Source organism: Choristoneura fumiferana, chromosome 14 (genome assembly GCF_025370935.1).
Source record: "Choristoneura fumiferana chromosome 14, NRCan_CFum_1, whole genome shotgun sequence".
In the NCBI taxonomy this organism is placed as follows: Eukaryota; Metazoa; Arthropoda; class Insecta; order Lepidoptera; family Tortricidae; genus Choristoneura; species Choristoneura fumiferana.
This window is the reverse complement of record NC_133485.1, coordinates 13,463,314-13,485,675: the sequence shown is the minus strand read 5'-3', so window position 1 is coordinate 13,485,675 and position 22,362 is coordinate 13,463,314. Positions and strand designations below refer to the sequence as shown.

Genomic DNA, 22,362 nt, shown 5'->3' with positions numbered 1-22,362 from the left:
TGACGAATGACGAAAGTTCAGGAACAAAGACGTTTTACAATGTGCAATGAGAATGAGATCTCACTCAACTCAAGCTCAAGGCATCGGTGGCACTTTATTTGTTACTTTTCTTCGTAGAATTTTAGATTCATTTGATAATTAAATTATTCCACGGATATAGGTACCACATTCTAGGCCAAAAGACATAAATGCAAAGTTTCAAACATAATGGTTGGAACATTCTTCAGAACATGCGCGCGCACTTCAGTCAGGCGGTTGGCGAGAATTACTACAATGTGGAAACCCTTTACTTTGTAACGTAAAATTAGATTTCAATTTTTTAATTGATTATGCAGTAATTAGCAACGAAATTATGTTTTCTCTCAATAGTCTGTACTTTAATGTTCCACTTGTTACCGTGGAATCTTTCCATTACCAATTTGTAATACTACTATAGCCAACTGGTTATATTATTCCAATAGAATTTCACAGTAGAACTTTTTCACAATAAATAATCGTTCGCCTCTGAGTGCGTTCGTGCATGTGTGTGTTTGTCTGTTTGTTACCACCAAAGAGTATTGTAATGCATAGGAATGTTACTTACCACTATTTTCTCGGTAGATTAGAGGCATCAAATTGAAATTAATATCAAATTCTAAGGACTATTCGATCTTTTGAAACGGTAATAGCAGTTTCTGAGTCTTCGTGGTGAAATATACCTACAACTCTTTGAAAGTGTATTTTTTTTACAAAAACACCACTGTTTGTTTGTTACCCACGTACCTGACAGAATTTATAGGTACCTACAGATATAGTAGGTATGTATTTCTCCTTGACATTAAATTATATCATAGCATACTTAAGGGAAAAAACATAAAAAAACTCTGATTTCCATTTATTTTGTATGGAACCTCTGACTGTAGGCGATTCAAACACATCCGAAGCAAATTTAACCTCCCCCACTGATGACTGAGGGTATTTACTTTTATTTTTATAAACTTTAACTCCGTTGATCCGTCAGCTGTCAGACCTCTAGCGGAACTTCCCAAAGGGTATAGGTGTTTTTCACGTGTGACGGCGGCCTAGCTGCTCTCGTTCGATGAACTTTCCACTCGAGCCTGCGCCCGCGCCGAGCCGAGCCGCCGCCTCCAGTTGGCCTCCAGTCTCCACACAGCCCCCTGTGCGACCGCACGCCGTGTCACCGCTCACACGATTTTCCGCGATCATTTCCCAGTCAAAGCTCTCTCAAGTGAGTGCCTGAAGTCGTTCAGTGAAGTGAAAATCTTGTACGTGTCAGCGTGTGATTTGCTAACGATTGTTATTGGATGTTAGCGCATGAGCAGAACTTCGGTTCGGCAGACGGAGCTTAATGTGAGTTCTCAAGCTTTGTGTTCAATTAAAATGAAGAATGTGAGCTAACTATGGCTAAGTACCTTCAAACTTATTGATGTCTTTTTCAATTTTATTTCGGTCCACTACAGTTCACATTTATTTTCGATAGTTTAGTTAATTTAAGGAAAATTTAACATTAAAATGAAATGAACGATTATATTGGAAATACCATACTTTAAAAAAGAAATACTGAAGAATTTGCATTTCACAAAATGTTCTAAGATAGCTACTATTGATCAAAATCTGTGACCAGTACAGAATTTTCGAACTTACCTACGTACGTTTTTGTCAATGGAAAACTTTCACTTGCCTTGCTTCAATAATACTGCGATTGGAAATAATGTTGAACGCGAACCTTTAAGGAAGTAGGTATATGAATATTTGACATTTACTTAAGTTATCTCATTATCATCATCATCGGCCGTAGGACGTCCACTGTTGGACATGGGAATAACTCATGAGTTAAGTATCTATCTATCATCGATAGGTAAGTATTAATATTCGACTAGAGAAGTTGTAGTTTCCTATAAGTAAGAACGCACATGCATCGTCAATTCATCCCTTCCGCCAATAAGATGTATTCTGATAGACTTAATTAACTTATTATTAAGTCTTAGACTTAATTAACTTATTATTAAGTCTATCAGAATAAATCCTATTGCCGTGCTTATAAGATATAGGAGTAATTAAAATAAACTTTACGTAGAAATAATTATAGTCAATGTTACATGGTAAGGTAAACTGGAATGCACAGAGCTTTACGTTTACGGCTAATCGGAGAAAATATAAAGAGCTATTGTTCATGGTTCAAGTTCACATGTATCGAACAAACAAACGAACAAATAATGGGCAATAAAGGCTAGACACGCAGCCATTAAAGTTATCGCAAATCCGAATTTAGAACACGGAGGGTCCGCTTCTATTGACGCAGAGACGAGCAGAGAGGCAGAAAATCGAAGTTCGTATCGTACCATCCCTCTCACTACGATACCAACTTCGATTTTCGAATTTCGTAGTAGCCCTACAGGATTGACCTATCATTGCTTTAAATCGACGCCATATTTTTATTTACGATTAATTATTAGGGAGCGCGCTCCATTAATCTTTAATATGTCCAACAATGTTAATAGTTAAGCTACTACTTACGCTATTAATATTGTTGGACATATAAAATGAACAATAGGTACCTTATGAGTATCGTACCTTTTCCTTAGGTTTGAGCCAAAAACGTAAATTTTAGTGTTTAGATTATGTAAATACCTACTTAATGCATTTTCGCATAAGTGGCGTTAGCTATTAAATATAAAACCGGCCAAGAGCGTGTCGGACACGCCCGAAATAGGGTTCCGTAGCCATTACGAATTAAGCAATATTTTTCTAAGGATTTCGTATTTTATATTTCGTTTTTGCCATTTTGGCTCCGGAACCCTAAAAACTATAGATGGATGATTAATGTTACCAGGTAGGGTTTGTCGTTTATAGTTTTAGTTTCACATGAAGCTGCAGTAGAGTTGTATGATGGCTATCGCGAACATCACATTTGTGATAGATAAACATGGAATTTTCCGAGATAAATACTATCCTATATCCTTCAGATTCAGCGGTATTGGCAAGCTCAGTCAGGGTATAAAATTGAAGACGTAACAGACAGACATAGTTACTTTCGTATTTATGATATTAGTAAGGATATTGCATTGCATATGAGTTGATACGATTACAATGCAAAAAGCGTCATTACCCCGCTGCCGCTGTTTAAGCCAGGGCGCAGGTTTTTGCGGCTCGGAATGCGTAATGGAAGGATCTACCTGCTGCCGGCTAATACTTGTCGCGAACATAAAGCATATCCCTTTCTAACCAGTCGTGTGCGTAAGAGATAGATGCTTTATGGCCGCGATTAACGCTAGTGTGCTAGGCCCCTGCATCTCCCTAATGATAACATCGGACGGACCCGCTGCTCTAAACAACATTATTAAACCTTTTGCTCCGCGAGTCTGTAGGTAGAACAGATTTAAGCCTTGAAATACTATGTAAGTACGCTTATTCAGTATTGACGGTTAATGTACTGCTATACCTACTTCTTCCCGCAATAAAGGTAGTTCGTAGAAGTACCTATAAGTAGTTACTCAGTTTCAGTTTGCGATTGATCATGGGCAAAACAAAATTTAACCTATGTAAGATTATTAAGGTAAGAAAGAACTATTCTTGCGAGTAGTAGGTATTATAGAGCCATGTCTCGTGCTACTCTTGGTTTTTAATCGACATCAAAGAGGAAGTTAGCAATTCGCCTGAATTTTTTTTTTCTTTTTGTACTTTACCTCAATAATCCGTAACTTTTGAGAACCGATTTGCTTTTTTTGTCGTAGCATTTATATATTTGTTTACTTTGTAACATATTTTTAGTTTTTTGGTCCTTCGAACCGGCAATATTTTTTTCAATTCAAATGACACTACTTAAGTAGGTACCTACTGTTTAAGTTGAAAATAAAGCTACAAAATAAATTGATAAACTAAACGGTTTGCAAAACACTGCTGAGCGCTGTACTAAAAAAGTCGGTTAAAACGTCTAAGGCATTTAATTGCTAATCCTTTTAAGGATGGAATGCCGCGCTTTAAAAATAGACTTCGCACCCGCGTACGCGCATTCATTACCATGCGAGACGCAGCCCGCGCGGTTGACCAGCAAAGGCAGTGTAACCCACTGCGAGGCATGTCCACAATTATAACAAACCAGTTGTTAATACGTTAAGGCTACATATCTATATCCACATTATACCAGTTATATACTTCTTGAAAATGTTAAGATAAAGATATCAATTGTAGGATATGTAATTACAAATATTAAGTTATTACTCTCTTAGTGGGAAGTCGGCCCCTCGCTGCAGAGGATCGTTAGGAAGTCTTTTAACTTCTTCCCCTTTGGTCTACTACTATATATCTATCTCATCATCATAAGTTACCAAAATTGAAAGCAGATGTACCTATCAGATACTTGTTATAATGTGTAAGATAGAATATAATATACATTATATTTATATCGTTTCCTTGGTATGGTCGGTTCCAAAATAGAAATGTGGATACTTATATTAGGGCACCGACAGTACGAGACTAGATTCCGGAACCTAGACAGCTAATACAAATCTGTTATGCGTGAAAATATTTTAGACCACTGGAACGCTAGAGCAACTTTGGTGTTAGATGATTTCAATTGTGCGAAGTTTTTGCCCAAACTACAAAGGCTAACGGGCTAGAGGCTGCCCGTCGGCGGCCAACAGCCCATTCTGTTAATTAACGAGATCTAGCATAAAATTGCAATCATTGTCATCTCCCGCGTACCCGATACTTTCTCACTCCATATCTAACACCGTCGTAATGCGGTCGATTTCACAAAATACGGAAGATTACCTCTCTTAAACACATGACCTCAAGAACTATAATGAATTGCTGCTGTGTTTTTCCAACTGCAACCGCTTTTCGCGTGGACGTTTTTACGAGGCTGCGTTTCATTGAACGCGGCATTAGCAGAGTTAGCAAAACGATGTGAAATAAATACTGCCATTAAAATGTCGAAGAAACGAATGACATAGAGTCAGTGATTGATGTTCTCACTTTGCGAAGAATTTCACAGCGATAAATAAGTAATAACCTACTTTACTTCAATCAGGTAAAGCCTAGGGCTACTTTCTAAAGAATATATAAAACGGTTGAGATGAGGGTTCTGAGAAACGTTGGTACAGTCACCCGCATTAACATCTCCCACAGCGGAGTATGCAAAAATATCTGACACAGCCTACCCGCCCTATAGAAATAGAGTCGTATCTGATATTTATGCACGCTTCGTTGTGTCAGATATTAATGCTGGTGACTGTACCTACATGCTTAATTTCCTTCAAAGTGGATAAATTGTAAGTCGCCGGTTCATATTTTTGACAGTAGGTAACTATTTTTTTTTTAAATTGTTATTACAGATTACGAGTATACAATTCTCAGACAAATAAATCACACAATACCATTTAAATTTTGAGACACATAATGTTTGGATTCTCGTATGTAGAGTCGTTAATAGAGATGTGTGAAAAGAAAACATATTTATGTTATTGTTTTAAGTATTTGTTTTTATAGCGGCCATAATAATAGATAATCTGTGAAAATTTCAAGTGTCTAACTATTACGACTCGAGATAGAGCCCTGTGACAGACGGACAAACAGACAGACAGACAGACAGCGGAGTCTCAGTAATAGGGTTCCGTTGGCACCCTTTGAGTACGGAACCCTAAAAAATGACCGAAATCCAATTTCTAGTTCATACCTACCAACTAAATGCAAAGCTTTATTTAAGTTGGTAGTAGAAAAAAACAACCTGAGATATGCGTGCATAGGAGGAATTTGTGTCTGTACTCCTGTCCAGTGGTAGTGTAAGGGAACGCAGCACGGAATGCTGAGGACCTGGGTTCGATTCCCAGCGCTGGTCTCTTTTTCTGGTTTTTCTGTGCATCCATGTCTCAGTTTGTATTTTCGATAAGGTTTTACGGGATGACCGTAAAAGCAACAAATTTGGAGTTTAAATAAAAAATACAAGAAGACTCCAAATAACCAATCATAATTTGATTGCTTAGTAGCGACATCTCTTGTCTGGGTGAGCGGTTAGTTCCGAAAGAGTGTTAAGTCTCTCGATGAGAGCGAAATAAGCAACCTGAGATATGTGTGCATAGGAGAAATTCGTGTCTGTACTCCTGTCCAGTGGTAGTGTAGGGGTATGGCACGCAGCATGGAATGCTGAAGACCTGGGTTCGATTCCCAGCGCTGGTCTCTTTTTCTGGTTTTTCTGTGCATTCATGTCTCAGTTTGTATTTTCGATATGGTTTTACGGGATGACCGTAAAAGCAACAAATTTGGAGTTTAAATAAAAAATACAAAAAGACTCCAAATAACCAATCATAAAGTTTTTGGTGTTTCGTGCGATTGTTTAATTAATAAGTATTACGTTGGTACAACAGCGTTTCTGTTTACACTACAGCATATACATATATTTCTTGCGTATTATTATTATTATCTATTTAGACTTTCTTAATTGCTGAACTGACAGATAAGAAATATTGGCAGATCACGGCACGCCATCAAATGGTATCGAAGCGGAAATGCTCGTTTATGTCCAAGTTTTACTTTCGCGTTTCCAATCTGTAACAGCGAAGAGGGTCAATGTGTTACCCGGCCTCATTGACTTGTGGAAATGATTTAAATCAGATCGATTTAAATATTCATAAGATTATTAATATATTAGTGACATATCGTTGATGATGATTTTAAAATCAATATTTAAACATTTTTGGATTGGTTTATTTACTTCAAAATTAACAAGAGAATGACACATCGATACTTTCACAGAGAATTATTTAATGATTATTGTATTGGGTATAACGATACAATAAATGAAATAATGTTCTATTGTTCCTTAGTAAGGAACCGCGAAGAGATTGCGTAATAACAAACTATACGTATGTGGCAAAAACATGTAAGTTACATACAAAATTCGATTTAAAAACAACCTAAGTATAATAATTACCATAGGTTCCTAACCCAATTTCTACAGCGTAAACTACAAATCTATTCTCCAAAATTCTAACTCAGTTTTCTAGAACCACACTACGAATTTGGGTGTAGTCGGGTCGTTGTCCAAGGCGTCACGGTTCACGCACCGACGCCGGCGCATCTCCTTACGCCTTACATTACTTGCTTATAATTTTACTTGTATAAAGCCAACTTACATGTAGCGCTCGATTGCAGAACAGTTATGAGCCAGATAACAAGACTGGCTGGAATTTCAATGTTCGAATTTTAATAATTAAGAATAAAACGGCTGAGCGAAAGAGTTCAACGAGTGCGGAGTTTTGTTTCGAAAACTTCGCGTTCGTTGCTTTGAGATACACCTAACGAAGTGCATTTTTTATTTCCTATTCGTTAATTATTTATAATTTTTTTGCGTAATTAGTATCAATCAATGGTTTTATGTATAATTTCTCAGGATTGTTTGTTGTTCTTTTTCATTTTAAACTTATTGTTATTAGAATTTATTTTTATTCGAAAGTATTAGTGATAACTCAATTTCTCCTAGATATTTCGTGTTGAAATTTAGAAACTACGCATGTATTTTAAGAAGTTGTCTGCCACATATCTGGTTGTAAGGCGATGTGTTATATTTTTCACTTTCTACCTCATTAATTTTATTTCAGTTTCGTCGCAATTAGTATAACATCTCTATCGCGAGTCATTGCCATTACTCATTTATCAGTGTCTGTGAAATTGTGGATTAATAATATTTATTATGCTGTTCTTTTGATAAAATTATACAAAAACCGGTCAAGTGCGAGACGGACTCACGCACCGAGTGTAACAATTTGTAGATATCTTTGAATATCCTCTGTTAGCAGATCCCTTCTTCTAAGCAGAATGTATGCAGTGTGAGATTTTACATGGTTACTGACATTGTTAGGCAGACAAAATGAAGATTTTCACACTTTTCCTATTAGCTCTGCTATACTCGTATTATCTAACTTCATACCCAAGTTTCTTTGACAACCGGAAGTATCCAATAGGTTTTTCACTTTACATGCTCTTAAAATGTTACTTTAGTCTCTGCATATCGGGACTAAATCTCCTTTTTAATATCTAGGGATTAAAGTTTTTTTTTTTTAATTTACTTTGGAAACATTTAAACAGCTAACACGGTGTTTGTGAATGAAGGATTTTTAGGGCGTGGAAATAACCTCAAAATGCCAACTGTGCAAAAATATCTAAAAAAACACGATTTAGTTTCGTAAAACACAATTAATAATTGATTGATTAATTAATTTATTCAATTATATTAAGGATTAATTCATTTTATTACACATAATCCAATTAGTTTTAAAATAGTTTTCAAGTCCTTGGCAATTTGTATGGAAATACCTTTTCAATGACAGTATCTTTTGATTGCTTTGAGATGGAAGTTTAATTTTTTTACGGCTCCAAGATGTAGCAGTAGCAGCAGTAGTGTACACTATCAGCAAAAAATCTAAATCAAATAACGATTAGAATAATGAATGTATGTATTTAGGGCACTTCAGGTTTCTTCAACGCTATTTGAGTCTTAACTATCAATGAAAAAAATCTCTATGTATATACTTGTGTTTTCTGTACTGCTTACTGTGTTGGTGTGCAATAAAGAGTTATTGTATTGTATTGTATTGAAAAATAAATCTACTTCACTTGTTATATTTAACAGCCTCTTTTTTGTACCTAGAGAAAGGTACAAAAAAGCCCACTAAATGTTAGGCACTACTATTCTAAAAGAGCTTATCACTTCCAACAACGTTTGTAACTCAAACTAAGGGGCTGTTTCACCATCCATTGATTAGCGTTAACCGACGGTTAAATGTGATGCCGCCTCCGTCTATTCGAACCAAACAAATAGAGACGGCATCACACCTAACCGCCAGCTAACACTAATCAATGGATGGTGAAACAGCCCCTTAATGTGTAAACCCATAAAGCAAAGACTGAATTCTAATGTCGCTGTAGCTGAATCCTTCATGTATTAATCCCCGGCTGTTTATCATTTACCTACATACATTTGCCTATTAATTAGAAGAGCATATAATTATGGCTGCCGGCTGATTTATGATTTTATTAATTAACAGGAAGCACGGACTCTATGACTAGAATAATAAAAATTTGGTCAGCTCGTCAAAGAGGAGTTACCTACCTATTTATTTATGGTACAACATAAATAGATGGAGTGAGGTTTCGTGATATCGGAATAGGTACCCAGTTTAATTTGTACGATTGTTTGATAATTATTGAAAATCCATGCAGATTTATTATTTACGTTAGGCTCTTTGCTATATATCAGAACTTAAGTAGATACAATAATAAACAGTTTTTTTTCTTTGCTCCCGAAAGATGTACTTACATTAAATAGCTTAACTCTCATCTTCCACATATCCTAACAATAAAAGCAAATAATTACCTACACCATAGGCCTTATTATACAACTGATACTTACCCATGCCTGCAATACGATAATTATAGGTAGACAATTGCTAAAGATCGTGATATTGTATTTGTATGTATACTTTCACAATGAATTGCGGATGGACTCCTAAATTGTTCGCTGCAAGTGCAACCCGGTTTGTAAGAATGCGTCGCCAAGTGGATCTCTGCATAACAGAACCGAGAGAAAGTGGAGCAGACATGAACCATCGATAGGAAATATGCATAAAAATATAAGTAAGTATTTTATAAGTACGTACGTATTGATTGAATATTTTTATTAGTTAATACGGGTATGTATTATAAATTCATAATCCATAAATTAAAAATACATACGGTGGAAATATATAAAGTTAAAATGTCATAATTCAAAATATACATGTTAAGTATCAAAATACCTACGTTAAGTTATTTGATATAAGTTCTAAACTTAGTAAGCTTGGTATATACTGTCAATGTGTTGTTGTTGTTTCTTTAAAAAAATATGGCTCTGTCCATCAGAGGACAATTTTACATCAGTGTCTAGTAAGTTTTTGATGATTGTGAGGTAAAAAAATTCTAGCAAAACGAAATATGAGAGGTAATGAAGTGGATGCAACGATGACAGGGGTGAATCACCTTGTATTTTACAGTTATATTTAATAATGGTTCTAACGCATAGCAATATTATAATAATGGTCAAATGTAGAGTCAGTTCAAAATCGCTCCGATAAAGGTATTTTCTGGATTTCGATATGTAGGAAGTTTTGTTCTGTTTATGATTTGTCTACTTGACGTGTGAAAAAAACCGTGGTCGAAAGGCTGGGTCATAAAAATGAACAGCGGTTAAATTATGTTTCATTTAACTACTGATATAAATATCAGCGTTCTCAGCGTCCGAGTTGACATACATTAATTAATATAACAAGTGTATTCATGTTTCAACATTTTACACAGCATTATGTATGAATTAAGGTAATTTCAAAATTCCCACAATCAAGTAACAAATTCATTAACGTCAAACGTAACGACGCGGTTTCCAAGATGGCCGATTACATAAAGATGGCGGATATAATCCAGTGACACGGAAAGTGTACGGAAGCGAGACTACAACTATTAGTCAATTATTTATTGGGCAGACCGGCAAAAAGTGGAGCGCGGGCTCGTGTGAAGTTTACAATAATTATAGTCTATGGTTATGGTACACACGCTTGTGAATGAAGCTACACATTTTCTTGGGGACGCATTGAGATATTTTTTTTAAACACGTTGCTAGCTGTCGATACGTCTTCATCCTCTGACGTCAAAATTACTCTCAACACTAAATATAAATAGTTACATAACATCGAAAATACAAACTGAAACATAGATGCACAGAAAAACCAGAAAAAGAGACCAGCGCTGGGAATCGAACTCAGGTCCTCAGCATTCCATGCTGCGTGCTATACCGCTACACCACCACTGGACAGGAGTACAGACACAAATTTCTCCTATGCATCACATATCTCAGCTTGTTTGTTTCTTATTTAGTCACTTATGCAGCGACACTAGCGACATCTATGCTTTAGCCCTCATTGAGAAACTTTCAGCACCCTATCGGAACTAAGCGCTCACCCGGACAAGAGATGTCGCTACTAAGCAATCAAATTAAGATTGGTTTTTGGAGTCTTTTTTATATTTTTTATTTCAACTCCAAATTTTGTTACTTCCGGGGTACTTCGGGTCTTGTGGATCGCCCGACTCGCCCTAGCCACTGCGTGATGAATTCCAGGAGAAACGAGCGATTTATAATTTGTTCAAATAACACTTTTAGCATGAACACAAGTCTAGTTTCTTCTGATGACATTTCGGTAGTTCGATGTTCGTAAAACTGGTAAAACTACTAAAACTAGTATACGCAATCACGGGAGCGCATTTACATTTATATTTGCTTTATTTATTCGTCCTTTCTCTTAATAGCATTTATTTTGCATAATCTAGTCATTTTTAGCATATAGCGTTGTTGTGGTCACAGTTCTAACCTAACCGAACCTAACATATTTTTGGTAATTTATGTTCAATAGGTTAGGTTAGGTTAGTATTGCGTCAAGGCGCTAAGCGCCTCAACTGAGCGGAATAGGAGCTCCGCTTCATACATAGGATATTCGATAATCTGTACTTCGATATTTATATCTTTCGATGTCACTTTTGTAGATAAATATATTTTCGATATATTGAACGTAGATTATCTAACCATTCGACAATATAAACTTTCGTTATTTTTGTTTTCGATATTTTGATACAGTCGATATTTTAATTTTCGATATTTTGAACATGGACATTTTACCCGTAGATATTTTAACTTTCGATATTCAAATATGTAACCCCGAAATATCGCGGTAATTTTAACAATACCTATTTAAAGCGTGATAAATCCTGAGTGTGATATTAATTAATGAGTTCTATCATTTTCCGAACATGTGTAAAGGAGGCATAAATCGAGAAAAGTCTACCAGAAAATCATCAAATCTCATCTGAATTAAAAATGTTGTTTAAAACCTATCCTTTGATGAGTATATTCTTAAAAAGGTTATGGTCATCTGGGTAAGCTGGGAAGGAAACAAAAAAGCGATCGCAGCGCAGTCGCGGAGCCAGCTGCGCACGCGCACCTGTCGACGCCACAATACGACGTAACGAGAGTGGAGGGATGTCATAGTATGAAAATGATAAATACTTAACATCATTACAAGCTAACTAGATTCGGGAGAAACAGAACATTATTAGGTGTAGGTAAAGAGTTGCAGTATAGGAAAGTACTTGTAGGAGAGCAATGAAAACGGTTCAGATGTACAAACGAGTTCATAATGAACGCTTCTGTATCAAAGGTTTCTGTATGTTTACTATATTGATAGTCAGTGGATGCGTATAATCAGATGCGGGGTTGGATCCCGTGAGTCGCACCCGAAAAACTTTTTCGTTGTTGAAATATTCTTTTCTTTTCTTGTCCATGTCCATGTCCATGTATGTAGAATTTTAAGATTTAGGATGGGTTCCAGATTACCTTCTAAAAATCAAAGTTTTCCTGTTTATGTATTACTTTAGTACCTACCTACAAATTAAGTTTTTTTGCCTAATCATGAAAATATGACGTTTCATTCTGACCAATTCGAACTTGCGGCAACTTTGAGAGTTACGTCTTTGAGAGTTATGTGGGCTGAGCGTCGATAATAAATCTTGTGGTTATAGGTGGTGAGTGCTGCATACCCGGCGAATAGTCCGAACTTATTTATTTAGTAACGGTTCCAGTAACTGTGTGGTAAGTGGCGGCGGCAAAGCAATTGTCTTTGCAAGCTTTGACAAACCCATATTACCAAGGCTCTTGCCCTTTAGAATAATAGGTAGGTATTTATCTAATAAACATTAATAAAAGTTTAACATTGTTGAATTCAATGTCTTTGCTTACTACTTTATTATTGCTTATGGCGTCTGACTTTCACTTTCATTTCACCTTTATTTCTAAAAAAATTGTTGATCCTTAAATTTTATTAACCTAAAGATTTTCCATGTCAGTAGATATAATAATTACTTACCTAATCATAACTGGTTATAAGAAAACGCAATATCTATCTTATTGTTAATAAACTACACACGCACAAAACCATCAAGTCACTTTAAAACTTCTGATATAACGAGCCAGGTAGTAATTATAACTATTTTTCATATACAACAATAGGGTCAATCGCTACGTGAGATTATTTTACACGGCAATTTTAAGGATGTGACGCAACTCGACACTCGATAAATAAGAGCCTTTGTTAACCACCTCAATTTAATAAAACATCTCGTACGTATACCAAGAAATCGATAATACCTATACGAGGAAATGAATGCTAAATTGTTTTAAACTCGATTTCTGCTGCCAGGTTGCATAAATATGGTGGCAATACTAGCAATGCGGGTCGTAACCGCAGGCAGACGGACTTTGAAAACCGCATTCGAAAGATTGTTGCAACTAACGCGCTGTTATTGTTACGCTCCTAATTTGATTTAATCGTTTCCTAATTCCATAAAAGACTGTAAAGACATTATTTTTAATTTAAGTTATACATAGAGTTGGAGCCCAGTTAATCTTAAATTGTTTCTTAATCTAGTAGTAATTCTAGAAGTTTAATTATGTGACATCCTTCAGAAACTGGTACAGTCGAGTTCATAAACTTGTGAGTATAAATTTGATCAAAAATATCTGAACACGCTTCTACGCCGTTAACAACAATACAACAACAGAGTCGTGTTCAGATATTTTTGATCAGGTTTTTGCTCACAAGTTTATGAACTCGACTGTACCTACCGTCGGGATATAACTAAGTTATTTACCATTTAATTTGTGTAACATTTAATTTTCTATGTGTCCACCGCAGCAAAATTGTATGTAAGTATGTACAAAATGTACAAAAAAATGCACATAGAAAATATTTAAATTATTTTTCAGTTTTTTGGTTATTTCGGAATGGGTTAAATTTTTTGTTATCTTCAAATAAATATAATGTTAAGTCGTGGACACTTTATGACCACTTACAAAATTGAAAAGTGTATGGAGTGTGGAGGTTAAGAAGAACAATCTCTACGATGCAAAAGTGGCCATCGAAAGGCGTTGAATATATAGGTGGCGCTATAATAGCAAGTAAGTATTTACCAATATTAAAAGAAATCGATAATCACAGTAAAATCACTCAATAATGCTTTCAACAGGTCACGAAAACTCAATCACCGTTCACGTTTTCTCAATGCAGTTATTTTAGAATATAATTACTACTTAAGTAGGTAAATTACCTATTTCAGAGACTCTTGCTACTCTAGCTCTAGCGACATCCTGGCTCAGAACAGTTGTTTACCGCTAAAAATGGGTTATTTTTGTAACTTTTCCGCCATATCGCTCATCGAATAGAATGATGGAACATTTACAAAAACACACGTTTAATAATTTGAATAGTTTTGAATGGAATAGTTTGAAAGATATCTTTTAATCACTTTCTGGTAAAATGTTGTTCCAGTATCTGTTTTTGACTGTCAGTTGCTTCGTTCGTAACTTCCGGTATTCCTTGTATTCTAATAGATTTTGGTGCAGGTGCATCTGCAACGAAGCCTCCTTCTCGTTCTCTTTCAAAAATAGTAAAATCGTCAAAACGAATTTGTCTTTATTCTATTTGATGAACAACTTCAGATTGTTCTTCTTTAACCTGTCCACTGCATAGCAAGGTGGCGTAGGTGGCAGGTTGTTTATACAAGGCCGGAGCGGTGCAGTCACCGGACCGACGCGGCAAGGACACGCCATTCATAAAACGGGTTCCCGTGCAGAGACGTGGTTCTAAATCTAAACACCCTTTGGCACGCTAACACTTATGATAACACTAGTGCATTATCTTACATTAAAACAACCAAAATTGACTTTACTGATAATTATTTGTGGACCATAACTTAATTAAGTAAAGTTATTCAACAATAATCATCAGCCTGTGTCGTGCCTTTTGTTTAGTACCGTTAAATGAGCAATTCTTTATATTTATCTGATTAATTTATTTATTTCAAGGGTCTCAGCTGTCTGTTTTCGAACGATATTCATGACGACGATTATTCAATAATTATTACGCACATTTAAGACTACATTTTCTACGATGAGTATTTAAAAGAAGTTATCGAGCGTTTATCGTAAGAATAATGGCCACTTACTATCCTTTTTCCACTAGACTTGTTAAAAAGAGACTAAGTTAAGTTAAGACTAAACACTACGCACGACATTGTACGTTTATGAACGTCCTATAAACTAACCGTTTCCCGGTGCTTATAAATACCGAAATAATGAGTTTAATCTCTACTTAGTCTACTTTATAATAGCGTGCCTACCGACAGCAAAAAATTACTATTTTATATTTTTACGATCCAGTTGGTCTATAATTATCGGTTTAGGTTATGAATCTACGTTCGGCGTCTGCGCACGGCACAGTAATAAGTGTAACAGGTGAATTAATTGAATGTATGGTGAAGCTAACCAGTTTTAAAATTTGTACCACACCTTAACAAGATACGCTCAAGTTACTGGTAGGTACTCATGTATTATTAAACAAGCTTTTCCCCCACGGCTTCGCCCGCGTGGAAGTCGGTTATCGCGCGTGGTTCCCTCGGGAATTGTGAATTTTCTGGGATAAAAGTAGCCCTATGTCACTCTCTGGCCCATAAACTATCTCTATGCCAAAAATCACGTCGATCCGTCGCTCCGTTTCGACGTGAAAGACGGACAAACATATTATTATGGAGTATGGATTTGGATTTGCTATGTTCCCACAGAAGCCTACTTGCGTTAGGCAGTTATCCTTGAGTTGAGTGGCCATAAATTGATTTGTTCTAATGCTGCTGTTGCGTATATTTGCTTAAAGGAATAATATTTGTATAAACATTTATCTAATAAACTGGTTTCATTTGGACCCGGGAACGAAAATGCCTCTTCATATTATAGGTCGTATATCTATAGATCTGTTGCTACACCATTCCTTTCCACACGTAACATAAGCTGCAAAGGTTCTCGGACGTTCTCAAATGTTCCTGTAATAAGAAGCACAACGACAATTACGCGTAATCAAGAGTCGGTCGTAGCGATTGTCTGCAGCGTGTTCGGTATCACATTCCTGGGTTGAACGACCATCTGTTGCTGACACCCCTTGTGGTTGCTAACGGGTATCGAACGTGATCTAAAGATCTTAAAACCATTTTTATTGCTAACTTATCAAAAGACTATATAAGTATTATCTGGGTATACATGTGAGGTACAACATATGGGTGTATACTAACTCGATTCTTACCGGGTTGCCAAACTATGATAGGACGGAAGAATAATCTGACAACATTCGTAAAACACACGTGTTTCACTCACCGGGTTGCTTAACCGAAATGTTCACTCGTGTAGACATAAGAATCAATAATCATCAACATTATTATCATGACGTTCTCCGCTAGACTTGGATCTTCTCGAAGGATCATGATGATCTGTTTTTTGTGAAGTACTCGCAGTCAATGATTTTCTGCGACATTTACGTCATCATCCGGGCTGTTTGTGTTTGTTTGCTTTATGTATGAATATAGGTGAGATACCAGAGTACGAGTGGGATACGAAATACACGACCGTAAAAAAGTCTACTATAAATCTTCCACAGACCACACATTGTGATTTGAACATACTCGTATCGAACTTTAGATACCTGTTAGTATATATTATCATTCTATGAATCAGTCACAAGCGAAAAACTGAAGGTTAATCAAACTGATCACGTCCACAGAATACATATCCACAACAAAGTGCTGAGTAGAGGAAGTGAGGGAGGCCATGCAAGCATTGTCTTGGGGAACTTACTCGCTAACTGCACACAACATGTGTTGACTCGGAGTTTATCAAGATCATTTGACTGTTACAGCGAGAATAATTTGGAAGAATGAATTCGTCATTTTGTTTCCCAAAATAAATATAAACTTTTCATTATAATTATATCTCTGATGTTAGTTAAAATTAGTAGGTAACTGAGATTACCCATTCAGAAAAAACTTTAGCATGACGGTAGCGTGATATATTGGTAGAGCAGAAATAAAGCCATTAAGAAGTTATCTCGTGTCCTCAACTACTTGAAATCTATATTATATAGTTGAAATCTACGTGTATGAATAAATTGATGCCAGAAACGTCCATGTGGCCTTAATTTTTAATACATAATTTTGCATACCACTATTGGCTAAGTAAAACCACATGTACGTACCTCCACACATTATTAACTCCGTATTGTAATGTAAAACTCTTTAATGTACTATAATGTTATCATTATCACCACAGACTGTCACCTACCTACACTAAACCCATAATAGTGTTATACCATGTAAACGCCACGCAAGGTAACGAGCAACAAAGGTCAAACTTCAACATTGGTTCCAACAATTACAAGTTAATTCCCCGTCTAATCAATCGCCAGCGCCATGCATAGCCAACATAGCTCCACTAATGGCGCGGTCCCACGGACACCGGTTATGCAAATATCTACACAATGGTCGGGGCTTCGGCGCCTGCGACGGTTCTGATAACTCTTCAGGCGCGGCGTACAAATGAGGCCTAGGTCAGAAATGCACTCCTATTTTATTTACTATCGTAGAGCAATACTTTGAATGAACTGTTGAGAATGGTTGAAGTATCCCTGTCGATCATTGGTAATTTAAACGTCAATTTAAGAGCAAAAATTTTAGGATAAGGTACACACACACAGAGTTCCCATTGTTTCTCTTCATGCAAATATTATGCGCAACGCCCGGAGCAGTTGACTAGGAGCTATGTGAAAAGTCTTCAAATCCTTATATGATTATTACGAGATTTTATGTGACTTTTGAGACAACATTTAGGAGACCAAAATAAGCTGTATACGAGTTTCCAGCTTATTATCTCTCATTCCGAGATTGACCCCTTTTCATTCCTGAAGTGACTAGATCACTATAGTAAAATTGTAAATGCGAACTGTTTGTTATCTCTTCACGCTTAAATTAAATGATGATACCTAGGTAATGATGACGAAATTTGGCATGGCAATAGCTTGAGACCCTAGGAAGGACATAGGAAAATTATACAGTTCACACAGGAAGGATACTTACCCCCTGAAATGCACTCCGGCCTTATTGTCTAATGCACACGGAATATTTATTTTCACCCTGTGCTTTCACCACTTCTTTCTGTCACAATCACAAAGTATGGGATAAGGGTACATAGAAATGATGAAAGCGATCACGAGCGCACGCGCGTTAGGCAATACGGTCTCTGGTATTACGGATGTAAGTATTTATTTATCTAATTTTAGAACGGTGCTGGAACTCTGCTGGCTTTTTACAAGCTTTTATTTAGTTTCACCTGTCCCGATGTTTGTCATCGAATGTTGCAAGTTAAAATTTGATCCACTTCCCGATTACCGATTGAGCTGAAATTTTGCATATTTGTGTCAATTGCGTGACAGTATAATAATCTGGTAGTGACATCCTAGTAGTCTGGTCAGGATCGTCTCCGCTGGACGGAACTCTTCAACGGTTCATGGCATCGACTTGAAATTTGGTATGCAAATTTAGTTTGGGTGACAATGCAAGTACAGTCAACAAAAAGTACAGTTAGCAAAAATAGCTTGTATTAAGAATGATTTTTTTATGGAATAGGTTATTAATGATATTGTCTATCGCGAGCATGAGCATGTGATTGAAAACACACGATTATTAATTAGGTTGGTAGGAAAAAAAATAAACTTACCTAATCTGTTTATTTCGATAAACGACAAAGATCTTCAGCTTACATAGATCCTAATGTAATTTTTTTAAGTTTTAACTAATCTAATTATCATTTTTAAGGCAAAATTATATTAACATTGCCTAATTGTTGAAACTAGTCGAGGAAGATATAGTCGAGGGAGATTTTGTAGTAGAGGAAGATTTGTACATAGAATCTTGTGTAGAAAATATAGCGTTCTGAACATGGTTTTTATTTAAATGTGTTTTAAAACATCGAAGGTCACAGGACACAATGAGATCTCGGACGCGTAGGTATGCGCATGATCGGAAGCTTAATTCTTGCTCTTGCTTGCTATGGTTTAATTAAACCATGATTTAGTTTCAATAATTTAACAGTGAATGAAAAATACAAAATTATATACGTTAATAACACAGCAATGGATCAATTAATTTATTGACCAAATCATAAAATTAAAAGTGCATTATTAAGTGAATTCAACGTTTACTTCAGTTTTATTATCGAGCTGATGTTTATACAGGGTGGGGCAAAGGCTACAGGAGCAAATAAAACATAGATCGTACACTCGTCAAACTGAACAATATTAGTTCAGCGACTTAAAAAAATGTATAGGCGTAGATACTCACGCTCACGCTCTATGTTTTAACTATTAAGATGTTCAGAGGGACTTTAGTTTTATGACGAAAATACTTTACAAAATACTTTTGACGAGTCTATAAAATAAATATGTGGGCTCTTATTCAAATCCTACAGTGTGTTAATTTTTTGATCGTAATTCATATGTGCGTGTGCGGTGGCCATCGAACTTGAGACAGGCGCCAGAACAGTGTTTAATGTTTAGATATTAACAAAACAAGTCTTACTAAGTATAAGTACTTACTTGTTTTGAGCTACCTCAAATATCGACTCCAAAATGTCTACTCAAAAAAAAAAAAAATCAAAATCATTTATTCAGTAAATAGGCCGCAATGGGCACTTTTACACGTCATTTTTTAAAACTACCAGCGCTTTCGGAAAGACCATCATTGCCAAGAAGAATGCGCCGCAAGAAACTTGGCAGAAAGTCATTTTTTCAACATAAAATAATTACAAAATAAATACTTAAAACTACAGTATACAATGAAATAAAAGAAAATACAAAATAATAATAATATAATACAGGGATGTATGGGGTCCCTTAGTTACAAACTAAACTCTAACTATAATCTACGTTCAGGAAGTGTAGACTGCTTCCACCGTCATAAATTAAAAATAATAATAATTATAATAATAATAATTTTAATTCTGAAATTTACATTTCAGGTCAAGTAACCATTAAACTTTTGGATTCCGAGGCAAGCTCACGTCTGCCGCCCCCAAAGTTAGCTCACACGAACTCATGTCATGCTCTGAAAGCAGAAGCGGTACCGAGTGCATGGTATTGCTTCCGTCCATAAGCTCTATGGATCGTCTTGGAGCTTCGACGTCGCGGGCCTGTGACTAGAAAATTTAAACTAAAAATATACACGTTTAAAATCCATAAGCTTAACAATATACAGCCTTAAATATAGCAAGGGGATGTATAAAGTCCCTGAGTTAATAATAAAATTACTATATAGCAAGGGATGTAGAAAGTCCCTGAGTTAACAATAAATAAAATTCCTAATCTAAATAATTCAGAGATGTATATAGTCTCTGAATGTCAAGTAAACTATTTAATTAACCAAATTATACAATCTTCAGAGGTGTAAAAAGCCTCCAATGTCAAAAACTTAAAAAATTATTAAAATAAAGAAATGGAGATGTATAAGGTCTCCAAATGTCAAACCAATAAATATTTTTAAATTAAATTCTGCAACGTGGACAACGGCAACAGAACCAGAAACTAGACACGAAATGCGCCGGGACACTGCCAAGTCACACTTCACAACACTATTTATACACCGACATAAAAAACACACACATACACAAACACGAATACATCACATCACACATCAACATCCTAATTTTCATCGGCTTTCAGTTTAGGCCATGTCGCATCATCACATAAGTACTCCTCAACTTTATAGTAAGCTTTCTTCAGAAGTGCACTCTTTATGTATTCTTTAAAAGAGTTGTGTGGCAATTTCCATGCTTCTACAGGAACTTTATTGTAAAATCTCACACAGTTTCCCACAAAAGATTTGCTTACTTTCCGTAAACGGAATTTTGGAACGGCAAGCTTGTGCTTATTACGAGTATTGATATCATGTACGTCTGACACTTTTTTAAAGGACTCGATATTCTTGTGTGTATACAATATCACATCATGTATATACTGTGAAGCTACTGTGAGGATGTTTATCTCCTTGAAGCGTTCTCTTAGTGAATCTCGGGAGCCAAGGTTGTAGATAGACCGGACTGCCCTCTTCTGTAGAATGAAGATAGTTTCTATGTCGGCTGCCTTGCCCCAAATCAGCATACCATAGGACATTATGCTGTGAAAATAACTGAAATAAACTAGCCGGGCAGTTTCAACGTTGGTAAATTGTCTGATTCTTCGTACAGCATAGGCGGCAGAGCTCAATCTACCAGCAAGACCAGAAATATGCGGGCTCCATTGTAAATTACGATCCAACGTAAGACCAAGAAAACAGTCTCATGCACAAGTTTCAGATTCTCTCCGTTTAAGGAAATAGTTGTTTCAAACTGTCTCACATTAGGCAACGAAAATTTTATACACTTAGTTTTAGCTGCATTTAGTAATAAATTGTTAGCGGTGAACCAGTTTAGCGCCTCTGCTAAAGTCTCATTGATGTGGGTTGGATCTTCTTGTTGCCTGTTTACTTTGAATATCAAAGAAGTATCATCTGCAAACAATACTATGTTACATTTCTCTTTCTAGCAAGTGGGGCAGGTCATTTTATATACTAGAAAGAGAAATGGACCCAAAATGGAGCCTTGTGGAACTCCAAGCTTCACCGCTGAGCCAGCTGACTGCGTTCTATTTATGTCCACTTTTTGAATTCTTTGGCTGAGATAAGACTTAACCAGGTTAAGTGCTTTAGCTGAAAGTCCATAGTGTTGAAGTTTGCGGATAAGCGTCTCATGCTCCACGCAATCGAAGGCCTTGGAGAGGTCGCAAAATATTCCTATTGCATCTTGCGAATTTTCCATGCATCATAAATGTACTTCATGAGACTTGCGGCTGCATCTGTTGTCGAACGGCCTTTTGTGAAACCGAATTGCTGACTGTGTAGTAGGTTGTTTACATTGAAGTGACGAAGCAGCTGGTTAAGCATGATCTTTTCAAACACTTTACTCAGCACAGGCAGCACAGATATCGGACGAAAGTTGCCAGGATCAGATGAGCTCCCAGCTTTAAACAATGGAATCACTTTGCTACATTTCATTAAGTCCGGAAACACACCATCATCAATGCACTTATTAAATATGACGGCTAGGTACGGTGCCACAATATGGATGACAGATTGCATAACTCGAACAGAAATACCCAAAGATCCTCCGTATCTTCAGTTTTAAAGATTTAAAAGTCTTTATAATTTCTTCAGAGTTAGTATGTTGAAAAAATCAAATTCAGACGTTTATCCTTCGCAATTTCATTTAGATAAGAACTAGCCAGCACAGTGGAAGACTTTAGATCGCGAGTCGTATTTACAGCAATATCTGAGAAAAATTTTCAAAAGCACCCGCCACTTCTAAATCTGAAGTCAATA

The 22,362-nt window shown here is 36.2% G+C and overlaps 1 protein-coding gene across 1 annotated transcript in view; it reads left to right on the top strand.

The window, feature by feature from the left end:
• Positions 1-1,092: 1,092 nt before the first annotated feature.
• The window catches only part of Rab23 (RAS oncogene family member Rab23), a 59,072-nt gene continuing 37,802 nt past the window's right edge, over positions 1,093-22,362 (top strand). The window contains exon 1 of the mRNA XM_074097872.1: positions 1,093-1,350. The gene's annotated coding sequence lies outside the window, so the exon portion shown is untranslated. The remainder of the gene's footprint in view (positions 1,351-22,362) is intronic.